Source organism: Diceros bicornis, chromosome 28, assembly GCF_020826845.1.
Source record: "Diceros bicornis minor isolate mBicDic1 chromosome 28, mDicBic1.mat.cur, whole genome shotgun sequence".
NCBI lineage: Eukaryota > Metazoa > Chordata > Mammalia > Perissodactyla > Rhinocerotidae > Diceros > Diceros bicornis.
The window spans coordinates 42,036,377-42,047,834 of NC_080767.1; positions in this window are offsets into that span (position 1 = coordinate 42,036,377).

Below are 11,458 nucleotides of genomic sequence, written 5' to 3' on the forward strand. Positions count from 1 at the left end.
GTTTCCTCATGGGGAAACTGAGGCACAGCAAGGTGAGGTAACTTGCCTTGGCCAAGAGTGCACGAGGCCAGAGAGGCCAAGTCAACGACCCCACGCTTAGGGCTGCTGTGATCGGCTAGGCGACAACCCCTCCACCAACCACACAGCCACAGTGGGGGTCTGCCCATCACCTGCTGACTCAGAGTGACTTGAACATCCACCTGATGCACCTGGGCACTCCAGGGACCCTGAATGCTCCTGGCATCCGGTAGCTGGAGGGAGGCGCAGGGACCTCCAAGTGCCACGAGCCCAGCCCCAGAAGCCTGTGGGGACCCGGGACACATGGGCTGCCTAACACTGGCACACCAGAGAGACATGTGTGGTCATCCCGTCCACAGGTGAGGGAATTGAGCCCAGAGAGGGCCCAGCACCTGGCGCAGGGTGAGGCTGGGGCACCAGTCGCCATGCTGATGCCCACTGCACTAGGAGACAAGTTCCTCTCTCAGCTCTAGTGCGCTGTGTGACCCTGGGCAAGCCCCCTCCCCTCTCTGAACCCCCCTTCATCTCCCCTAAAGTGCAGGAGTGGAAATGAAGCCCCTTCTGAGGGCTCTTTCAGCTCCAAGGGTGGAAAATTCCATTCCTGAGCAGCCGTGCAGCGCCCCAAAACCTGTCCATTTCTGGAACTCTCTGAGCCCGGGACCAGGCATCCAGAGGGGCAGCCCCGTGGGAACCATCAGTGTGATAAAGAGAACAAGACCATATCATGGGCAAGGCTCGTGAGTTTGAGCCAGCTAAGGATTTCTTTCCTTGGTGACCCAGTTTCTCGGGGAAGGGGGGTGGATTTTGTGTCAAGTTGGAACAAATTAAAATACATTTGTCTTCCATTCGGAAGGCGTCCAGCCCAGCAGGAAGAAGGTGCCGTCTTATTCCAGCACACCCAGTGCCAAGTCCATGCGCAGGGAGCGGCGCACGCGCTCCCGGCCAGGGGACAGAGCCACGGGCACTGGGGGTGGGGCTGTGACTGGTCCCAGGCCCGAGCCCTCAGTCTGGACGGAGCCTCGTCCACACTCTGACCATGGCCATGATGACCCGGCCTTCCAGATGACACTCCCTGCTTCCTCGAGGTGCCTCCTCTTCAGGAGGTCACAGCCGGTGAGTCCCCGGCACACGGTCAGCGCTCCACAGCTGGGCAGTGGTCCGAGAGGGTGCCGTGGTCAGAGCAGTGGTAACCACGGGGCTCACGGTGTTGAGCGCCGGGCACCAGGCGCTGCAGCGAGCCTTCGACTGGATTCACCTGTTCAACCCCCACAACCAGCAGCAGAGCCGCTGGAGCCTCAGCGGCGTTTACAGGCAGGGACACTGGGTTCCGTGCGGCAGACCACGCCAGGAGCAGTGGCTTTTTCATTCATTCGTTCATTCAACAAACCTTTTTATGCACCTACTACAAGCCACACCCGGGGCTGGGGGCTGGGGTTGGATGGGGCAGATGGTCCCCATCCTCCTGGGCTGCATCCGGGGTGAGGGGTGGGGGCGACGGACGACATGGAAAGTGCATACACTGCTCCATAATGACATCGAGGCCACATAGAGAAAACACTGGGCGCTAGAGAAGCAGATGGGCCCAGATCTAAGCCCACCGTGGGGCCAGGAAACTGCCCTAAGGACATAACTGTGAAGATGAGGCCGGTGGGCAGGGGAGGGGTGGAGGGACACTGAGATGCTGCCGGGGGCCGGGGGGAAAGGAGGCTGGGGCCTGCCAAGGTGGCCGGGGTGCCATCTCAGAGGACACCCGAGGCCAGGAAGCAGAGTTCTCAAGGCTGCTGTGCAGGGAAGGACTGGGTAGGAGGGACGGCAGCCCGAGGGACACCGTGGGCCTGGGCTGGGGTGGCAGGGTGTGTGCACACCCCAGGGAGGGGCTGACCGTGGAGAGTGAGGACCGACCCCTGTGCCCCTCACTCGGAGAAGATGGCGGCCCCTCTGGAGCCCTCCCCTGTGCGGCTCCCAGCGTATCCCCGCCTGGCCACCACAGGCTGCTTCCCCTCTGTCCATCTCACCCCCAACCTTGCTCCAACTCACGCCCCCACGGCCCAGCATCCCCCCACGGCCCCTGCGCCTTCTCTCTGGGACCTGAGCAGCGGCCTCCTCCAGGTCCCGCACACTCTGGGTTTCCTTTGCCTCCTCAAGGACTGCAGACACGGCTTCAGAAAGATGTCCACGTGCCCGCTCCCTCCGCCCCCCACCACCCACCACCACCCAGCCGCACCTACCCGTCCTGGACCACCTCCAGGGGCTGCTCTCCCCGCCCCAGTGCAGCCACCCTGCACCTCAGCCCTGCTCCCACCCACCTGACTCAGGCCGCTGGCCCCCTTGGCAGCCAGACCTCTCAGGGCAACTATAATCTTCCCAGACAAGCCCCAAACACAGAGGCAGGTGTCCTGGGGCCCAGGAACCTATGTTTTCACCAAGCACCCAGGTCATTCCCCGAGCGCTGGGGCTGAGGGCTGTGGGGCAGAGGGAAAGCCCAGGGGACACAAGCCCAGGGAGGTGGGGGCCCATGAAGCCACGCAGAGGGCGGTACCAAGCTGGGCCACCCACCCCGGGCCCACCTCATTCCTGCCCAGCTCCCATCAGCGACCCTGCTCACACCCCCTGATCACCTTGGCTGTCCTGGCCAACCCCCTCCAGGTGCAGATGCCCCCTCTGCCCACCCGTCCCTCGGCCCACCCATCCTGGGCCTCACAGCTGTGCAGGACACGCCCACACACGCCTGCTCATGCCATGTGTACACGCAGGCACCGGTGCTGCCCCCTACCCCAGGCCTGCTCACCCTCCTCCCTGCACCTCCCCAGGCCGCCCGACCGCCCTTGATGGGCTCACAGCGCCCTCTCGTGGACAGTCGCAGGCTGGCCGTCACCACCCATCCTGGGCAGGCAGGGCAGTGCCCGCGCCCCGTCCCACACAGGGGATGGGGGTACCAGGAGCAGGAGGGCAGAAGGAGGTCTGAAGGAAATGCCACGGAGGCCAGCAGCCCCGAGGTGACTCCTCCAGTGAGAGGGCAATAGGCTCACAGGCGATGAAAGGTTGGGAGTCTCGCACTGGGGGGATGACCTCAGATGTCCCACCTACGAGCAGCCAGATTCAGATGTTTCAGGGCCCAGGGCCCAGTGCCCCAGGATCATCATTCACACATTTATTCAGCTCTCATTTTCCTGAGTGCCAAGGACCGCCAGGAACCAGGCGGGGTGGCCCTGCTCATGGAGCACCCGGTCTGGGGGAGGCAGATGCGTGAACAGAGCCCTGTGGTCACCCCAGCAGTGAGATGCACATGGAGTCCAATGGGAGCACCCGAGGAGGGGTGCGTCCCACCCAGGCCGGGACTGTGGGGTGGGGCAGGGGACGCACCAGGCTAGGTGCACTGCAGGCACTGGGGAGGGCGACAGAAGTGGCCTGGGGTCGCAGGAGCGAGTGGGGTGGGGTCAGCAGGGACCACTCTGGGAGGGCCTGGACACAGGGAGTGCAGGGTGAGCAGAGGATGGACATGGCCAGAAGGGTGAGTTAGGGAGAGGACTCTGGTGGCCTGGGGTGGACCACTGCCTGGGGAGGGGGCCATCACAGGGTCCGAGCCAGGTCAGGGGGATCTGGCACAACAGGGGTGGGGACAGAGTCATGGAGAGGGAGAGCCAGCGGGCCTGTGACTGGGTGGACGTGGAGGTGAGGGGTCAGCAGGGGGCCCCAGGCCAGGGCGGGGGCTCCAGGAGGAGAGACTTCTAGAGGAGTACGGGCGCTGTGAGTGGAGCACTGGGGCCGTTCGGGCGGCTCTGCGGTCCCCTGTGGGGACTGGTGCTGCTGGCCTGCGGGCTGGATGGGCCTCACTGCCCCACCTCCCGCCTTCATGTGTGCTGACCTGCTTCTTGCCACTCGTCCAACTTGAAAGAAAGCTCCAAGGGCAGGATTCTGCTCCTCTGTCCCCAGCGGGCCCCAGCACCCGCCTCCGCACCCTGGGTGGGCATTTGCTGAAGGAAGGAGTTAGGAGAAAATGCCACTTCCCAAGTTCAGCTTGGGAAAGTGGAGGCACACATTTTCCCATAGAAACAGTGTTATAAATTCTGGTGCCGGGGAGTTGGGCACTTTGCTAAGGAAACGTTAGGGATGAGCACGGCTGCTTGCCAGCGATGGAGGGGGAAACTCGGCCGCCTGGGGGACCCTGCTCCACGCGGAGGCCCGAGCAGCGCAGGAAGGGGAGCTGCTCCCGGTGGTGGTTCTGCTGAGCTCTGTGTCCAGTTTCCCTGTCCTCACATGGGCACTAGCAGGCCCCCAGACTCAGCACCCCACCCTGTGGGAAAGGACGCTGACCCCGTCCTGGAGGCGTGACCCCCGCCACACCCCAGCGTGAGACCCTCAGCTTCCCTCTGGCTGCCCCTTCCTCAGGCATCTCCTTCACCTCCTCCCAAAGCTTCTGGATGGAGCCATCCTGGTGTTTATCAGGGGCCAGGGCTCAAGGGCAGGCTTGGCCTAGGGCTAGGGGAGAATTCAGAGAAGGTGAGAGATGACGTGAGGCTCACCCAAGGTGACCCCACACAGAGGGAGGGAGAAGCCAGCCCCAGCTCCTCTCTCATTCTGCAGGGACCTCCACACCTTCAGGCAGTTACCTGCCTCAGAAAACCTCAGTTTGAATTTCTTCCAAGCCAGGAGCGTCCAGTTGCAGGAAGGAGCAAGTGGCCCACAGCCCCTGGGGAGAGTGTTGTGGGGGCCACACAGGCTCGGCCGTGGCCAGCCCTTGGCCCACGAAGGTGGGACTGGTCACATGGGGCTGCACCCCATGACCAATGGGCCGGGTTCTTGGCACAGAGGACAGAGCAGCCACACGGCCCAGGGCGTCCACTTCCAGAGCGCAGCTCACTTTCCTCTCTCAATGTCCTGGTTCTGGCCCCAGCCTCTCATAAAGAACACCTGATCGCTAAGTGTGACGGTTAATTTTACGTGTCAACTTGACTGGGCCAAGGGGTGCCCAGACATTTGGTCAGACATTGTTCTGGGGGTGTCTGTGAGGGCGTTTTTGGATGAGATTAGCATTTGGATCTGTACACTGAGTTAAGCAGATGGCCCTGCCCGATGTGAGTGGGCCTCATCCAATCAGCTGACAACCTGAACGAACAAAAAGGCTGAGCACCCCCGAGTAGGGGAGAATTTCCTCCTGCCCGAAGGCCTTGAGCTGGCATATTGGCTTTTTCCTGCTTTTGGACTCAGCCTGACATGGAGGCTCTCGCCAGCTCTTCGGCCTGGCGACAGCAGATCTTGGGACTTCTCAGCCTCCATAATCACGGGAGCGGATTCCTTCTAGTCAATCTCTTCCCATATATACACATCCATTGATTCTGTTTCCCTGGAGAACCCTGACTAATTCAGTAAGAAGATGTCACTGTCCTAAAAAGGGGCCCTGGCTCTGCCCTGGTCTGGGTCTTTGGCCACAGTCACACCTGCCCAGGCATCTCCCCACCTCCAAAGCCACTGCCCCAGAGGCGGCTGGGTGGTGTGCTCCCCGGGGGGCTGCACAGGTCCCAGAGGCCTCCAGGCTTTGCCAGACTCGTGCAGGTGACTGGGCTGCCTTAGCCCAGGGGAGGCCGGGGCCCAGGCTCCAGCTCCCCGTGCACAGCTCCCCGTGTCCAGCTGTCCACTCCAGCGCCCCACACAGCTGTCCAGAGAGCTCCTCTGCTTGAGGCGCAGTCCTGCTGACTCATAATGGAGAGAGAGACCCGACTCTGCGCTTGGCCGAGGGTCAGGCGTGGCTCCATGCAGGCTCCCGGGCCCAGGTCACGGCGCTCTGCACAGGCAGCCTCGCCGCCAGCATTCGGCCCCGTGCTCCCCCAGGCCCACGGCCATGGCCCCTCACACCAGGAAGCAGTAACTCAGACAGGGTCAGCAGGGCCCTATCCCCACTCTGGGGACTGGACCTGCATTGAGTCGAGCTGTCACTGGAGGCTTCCTGGGGGCAGTAGTGGAGAGAGCGTGGATTCTGGAGTTGGACAGACCAGTCCCCTTCTGTAGCCACTCACCAGGTGACCTTGGACACACCTCGCTTGTCCGGGCCTGGCCCCAGCCTGGGCCTGTGTGTCCCCCACTGAAAATCAGGACAGTGATGTCACCCACTGCAGGGGTCAAGACAGGAGTTCTGACTCCCGGCAAGTGCTCGAAACCTGGTGGAAGAGGGCAGTGGGTAAGGGGACAATGCAGGGAAGGGGTGCCGGGCGGGAAGTGTGCCCGGACCCTCCTGAGAACATTCACCATTAATTAGGCTGGGCCACCCACCCTGGCCCCCTGGGCGATCCAGCAGCTCTGTCTGCCCCTTCTCCTTCCCCAGGGAAGGCCAGCTCGTCAACCAGGCAGGGAGTGGGGTCCCCTCACGATGGACCACCATCCTCTAGAGCCCGAGGTGCGCAGGGACAGCCACAGGCAGCATTTCCAGGGTGGGTTCCCTCAGGCATCTTCCCAGGAAACATCCCTTGGGCGAAATATGAGAAATTCTATGTTCGGCCGCTACAGAAATTCACAAAGTACAGGAAGGTATCGATGGCCTGGGAAGCCTGGTGAGCTCCTTCTAGAACAATGATTCCCAAATTTATTCGACTGGAATTCTTTTTTTCACGCCATGCCTATTAACATCCCACAAAACAGGTGTTCCAAGAAGCACACTTAGGAAATTCTGCCAAAGGATGTTCAAAGCAAGTCACAGAGTGTGACCTCTGGACCCTGCTTGGTTTTGTGACACCCTTGGCCCCTCCTGCCTCCCACCCAATAGGAGAAAGAGCTGAGTTGTGACATCTCTGTCGCCAGCATCTCCTCTCAGCAGCCCATTCGGGACAGGAAGTCTTTAAACTAATGAAGCCGCTTACACAGTGTCCACACACGGATCAGAACCAGGCGCTCCACAAACAGATTTTCCAGAAAAACAGAAATTGGCAGTTTTGCCTCAAGCTATTATTGGGAGGGAAAAAACCGTGAATGATTTAAATGACAGAAGAGGAAACTCCCCAGAGGCCCCGATTCCCCTCTTAGACTGAGCAGGGGCCGGAGAAATCCCACGAAAACAGTTTCAAGCTCTTCACCCGAGCTTCCCCGCCCGCGAAGTCCTCTCCGTCTTGTAAAGCGGCGCTGGCAGAAGGCCTGCGGGGAGAAGGCAGGCGGGCGCCGCCACCGGACCGCCGTGAGGCCTCAGGCCAGCCTTCCCCGCTGCGCCCAGGTCCGCAGCCTGGACCCTGAGCCGGACTCTGGAAACAGCCAGAAGAGAAGCGCGTAACCGGGAGCAGGTGGGGCGTCGACGCTCCCTTCTGTATGACGTTGCTCTCAATTGTTAACCCTAAGCAGGTAATAGGTTTCGGGGGTGGCACTTGTGTCCATTTGCCATCTGGACTCGGGTTCAGAAGCGGATGACCCATCCGCCCATGACACACGCCGTCACTCGTCCACGCGTGGCCTTTTACTGTACTTACCCATTTGTTCCTGCATTTGTTTACCCACGTGTTACTCCAATGAACACCTTTGGCCCTCAAACCCCAGAACAAAAGCATTAACTTACGTGCTCTGGCCATCCCACCCGCTGCCGTCCTGCCACCCCAGAGATAACTAGAGCCTGCGCTGGATGTTTATTTGCCTTCTTTGGTTTTTGCAAACAGTTTTATCACACACAACGTTTGCCTAAATCATCTACCGTTCAGTTGGATCGCTTCGTTGATAAGATCCATCCCCATCACTGGCTGTGCCTCGTCTCCACTGCTGTGTAATAGTCCCACCTTCCCCGCGTGCCCTGGGTGCATCCTGCTTTTTGCACAAGCAGTGCTCCCAGTGCACTCGTTCCAGAGCTTCTCGGGCCTCAGGGCGTGTGAATGTTCAACTTTATAACACGAGCCCCAATTTTTCCAAAGCGGTTGTTGAAATCTATCCTTCCACTAGCAAGACAAGGCCCTATAGACCCCACCCCTGTCCACCACCCACGGGGGCACTGGACTGGATGTAGGACGGAGTTGCGTGTGGTCCTCATTGATGTCTCGTGTGCTGTTGCCGTGTCTTCCCTCATCTGAGAGGTGCCTGCCTGTGGCTTTTTCCCATTTTGCTGTTGAGTTGTATGTCCTTTTCTTATTGGTCTGTAAGAACTTTTTTTGTGTGTGTGTGAGGAAGATCAGCCCTGAGCTAACATCCGTGCTAATCCTCCTCTTTTTGCTGAAGAAGACCAGCTCTGAGCTAACATCTATTGCCAATGCTCCTCCTTCTTTCTTTCCCCCAAAGCCCCAGTAGATAGTTGTATGTCATAGTTGCACATCCTTCTAGTTGCTGTATGTGGGACGTGACCTCAGCATGGCTGGACAAGAGGTGCGTCGGTGCGCGCCTGGGATCTGAACCCGGGCCGCCAGTAGCGGAGCACACGCGCTTAACAGTTAAGCCACGGGGCCGGCCCCTGTAAGAACTCTTTGTATGTGCTGGATACTAATCCTTTGTCCACTACTCACGATGAAAATATCTTCCCCCAGTTCATAGCTTGCCTTTTTGCTCTCTTTAACTTGTCTCTTAATAAACAGGAATTCTTAATTTTAATATCTTCAAATAGACCTCTCTTTCCTTTTTTGGCCAGCGATCATTGTATCTTACTTAAGAAACCCTTTCCTCTTCCCTCCTCACAGCCCACAGGTCGGGAGAGGCTGGGGCACTGAGAGAGAAGAACAAGGACCCTATAAATGAGGAATGTCCAGTAGGGAGAAGGCTGGGGGAGACCCTGAGACACCCCAGGGTGCTATGAGGGACTTGAGTGCAGAGGGAGCTTGGGCCTGGCTCTCAGGGCTGGGAGCAGGTGGCCCACACGGAGCAAGGTGCCTGGTGCCCTAGCAGGAGAAGAACATCAGTGAGAGGCCCTCTAGGTGCAGTCACAAAAATCCCACCTCAAGGGGCTAAAAGCAAAGGGAACATTTGCTCCCGCATATCGTGCGAAGGCCCTGGCTAGTTCATTCAGCTGCCTGACCACTTCAACCCTCTGTCCTCCCAGCCATTCTGATCCTCAGGCTGGTGCTCCTCAAGACTGCAAAATAGCTGCCACAGTCCCAGGAATCACACCCAGACCCACAACACCCAGTGAAAGAACAGTCTCTTCCTCAAACCTCTTCGAAGAGTAAGAGAACTTTCCCCAGAAGCTGTCTTTATCAACTCACCTCTGTCTTTATCAACTCACCTCTGTCGGCCAGAACTGCCCCACCGACCACACCTAGACTAGCCCCTGGCAGGAAACGAACAGCAGGATTCTCCTGACAGGCCGAGACACACGGGATTCACCTTGTCTGGGAACAGCAACCCTGGGGGTGGGTGTCCACTTGGGGTTTGATACCAAGGCAGAAGAGGGGAGGGCTGAGGGCAGGCGCCACCAGGTCTGCCACAAGGAGCTGGGCTGAAGGAGCGCCTGGGTGGGGGCCTGACGGCTTCCCCCACGGCCACCGATGAGTCCCACACATCTCATCATTGCAGGGAACAGGAGAGATAATAGCCCACTTGTACAAGCACTTTTACATGTACTAATCCATTTAACTCCCATTTTGCAGATGAGGGAACTGGAGCCCAGAGAGGTCGGATGACTTGGCCAAAGTCACACAGCTCGTTAAGTCATAGAAGTGATATTCAAGCCCCAGCTCCACAGCCCTGATCATTAAGCTACACTGCCTGAGCAGCGGGAGCTATCCCGAAGGGTACAAGGAAGCTGGGGGAAGGCCAGCAGATGTGAAGGAGCCTGGGGCTGGGAGGAGGAAGAGGATGCAGAGTGGCCCACATGGCCTTGCACACCCAAGGCCCTGGGGCCCTCAGCCCTCTCCAGGGAGAACCGGGCCAGTGCCCAAAGCTGGAGGGGGCGACAGACAAGTTACATCCTGGCAGAGGGCGGCAGAGAGGAGCGTCCCCTGCACAGGGTCTCAGGGCCTGGTCATTTCTGCCACGCTACGTGGCCTCTCGGTGGCTAAAAAGTCCTGGATGGGCGCCTTCTGCCCGTGGGACATCCTCCTACTGCCCTCCCCCAAATCCCACCCTCCTCAGCATGTTGCCCAAGACCCCCTTCTGCTCACCGCCAAGGGGGAGAGCGAGGATGGAAAGAGACGATGCAGGGAAGGGCTGTGCCCGGGGCTGGCACGTCCGACGCAGGCAATGATAGCAGCTAAAATAACAATTATGATCCTCTCTGTGGCCTCTCACTCAGTCCCAGCCCCCTCGGCACTCTTGTTGCAGGTCCGCGGATGGGAGCTCTCCTCCCCGCACACCGCAGCACCGGCTGCTCCTTCCACCTGGGAGCCCCGCCCCCGCCCCCCCCACGGCACCCCCACCCCCTCCCCCAGCTTAAGACCTCACTCAGCATCACCTCCGCATGCAGCCCTCCCCAGGCTGGGTCAGGAGCCCCACCTCTCCACCCCCACCGCGCACCCCGTATCACCCAGGTCTGGTAATTGCATCATCCTGCTCCTCACCCTGGTCCCCCTCTGGACTGGCAGCTTGCTGAGGGCCGGGCCGAGCCTCGGGCACCTCCATGAGCCCAGAGCAGGCGCTGGCCTGACCCAGCAGAGTCGGCGGCCTGCGGCCTGGGCTGCAGCTCCATCAGCCCAGCCAAAGCTGCCTGCAGGCCCGTGGACAGGCGTCCCTCCTGGCAGCCTGACTGAAAACCGGAATCAAACCTGGGTGAGCAGAGGTCAAACAGCAGGGTCTGGGCTCTGCCCCTCTGGTCACCAGGGAATGGTGTGGAGACACTCCCGCCCTGCAGCCCAAGCGCTGCTCGCTCTGGGAAGGGAAGCGTGCAGGAGGCGGAGAGCGGCAGGCAAGGACACACCCAGGGGACGCTGAGAGCCGAGCTCTTCCTGGACGATGGCTCCAAGCCCGCCCAACTCCCTCAGGCAGATGAAACACACCTTGGCAACGCCTGGCCTTCCACGCAGCGCTGTCCCACAGAAACGCACGGGGCCACATTTAAAAAGCAAAGGAAACAGGAGAAATGAGTCCCGATAATACATTTATTTAGCCCAATCTATCCCACGCACCGTCAATTCCAACGTGTAATCAACATAAAGATTATTGAGCTGCTTTACGTTTTTCTACTGAGTCGTCAAATTCGGGCGGTACTAGACAGCACCTCTCCTTCACACCAGCCACATTTCAAGTCGCCAGGTGAGGCCTGGGCAGCCACATCAGACGTGCAGCGCAGAAAGGGTGAAAGACCCCTCCTCACTAGGGATGGGTGGACAAGAAGAAAAACCGCAAAAGCACTGTTTTGAAAAGAGAAGCCAACAGTGAAGGCCAGCAGCGGCCGGGAAAGAAGAATGTTTCCGAGCTCAGCGTCCACGGAGCCCAGCGCTGGCTGTGCCTCCCAGGAGCGGGCTGAGGGTGTTGGGACTGATGCTTCAAGCATTTAAGCACCCTTTGCGCCAGTCCGAGGAAGGGCGTGACTGCCCCCTGCTGGACACTCTCC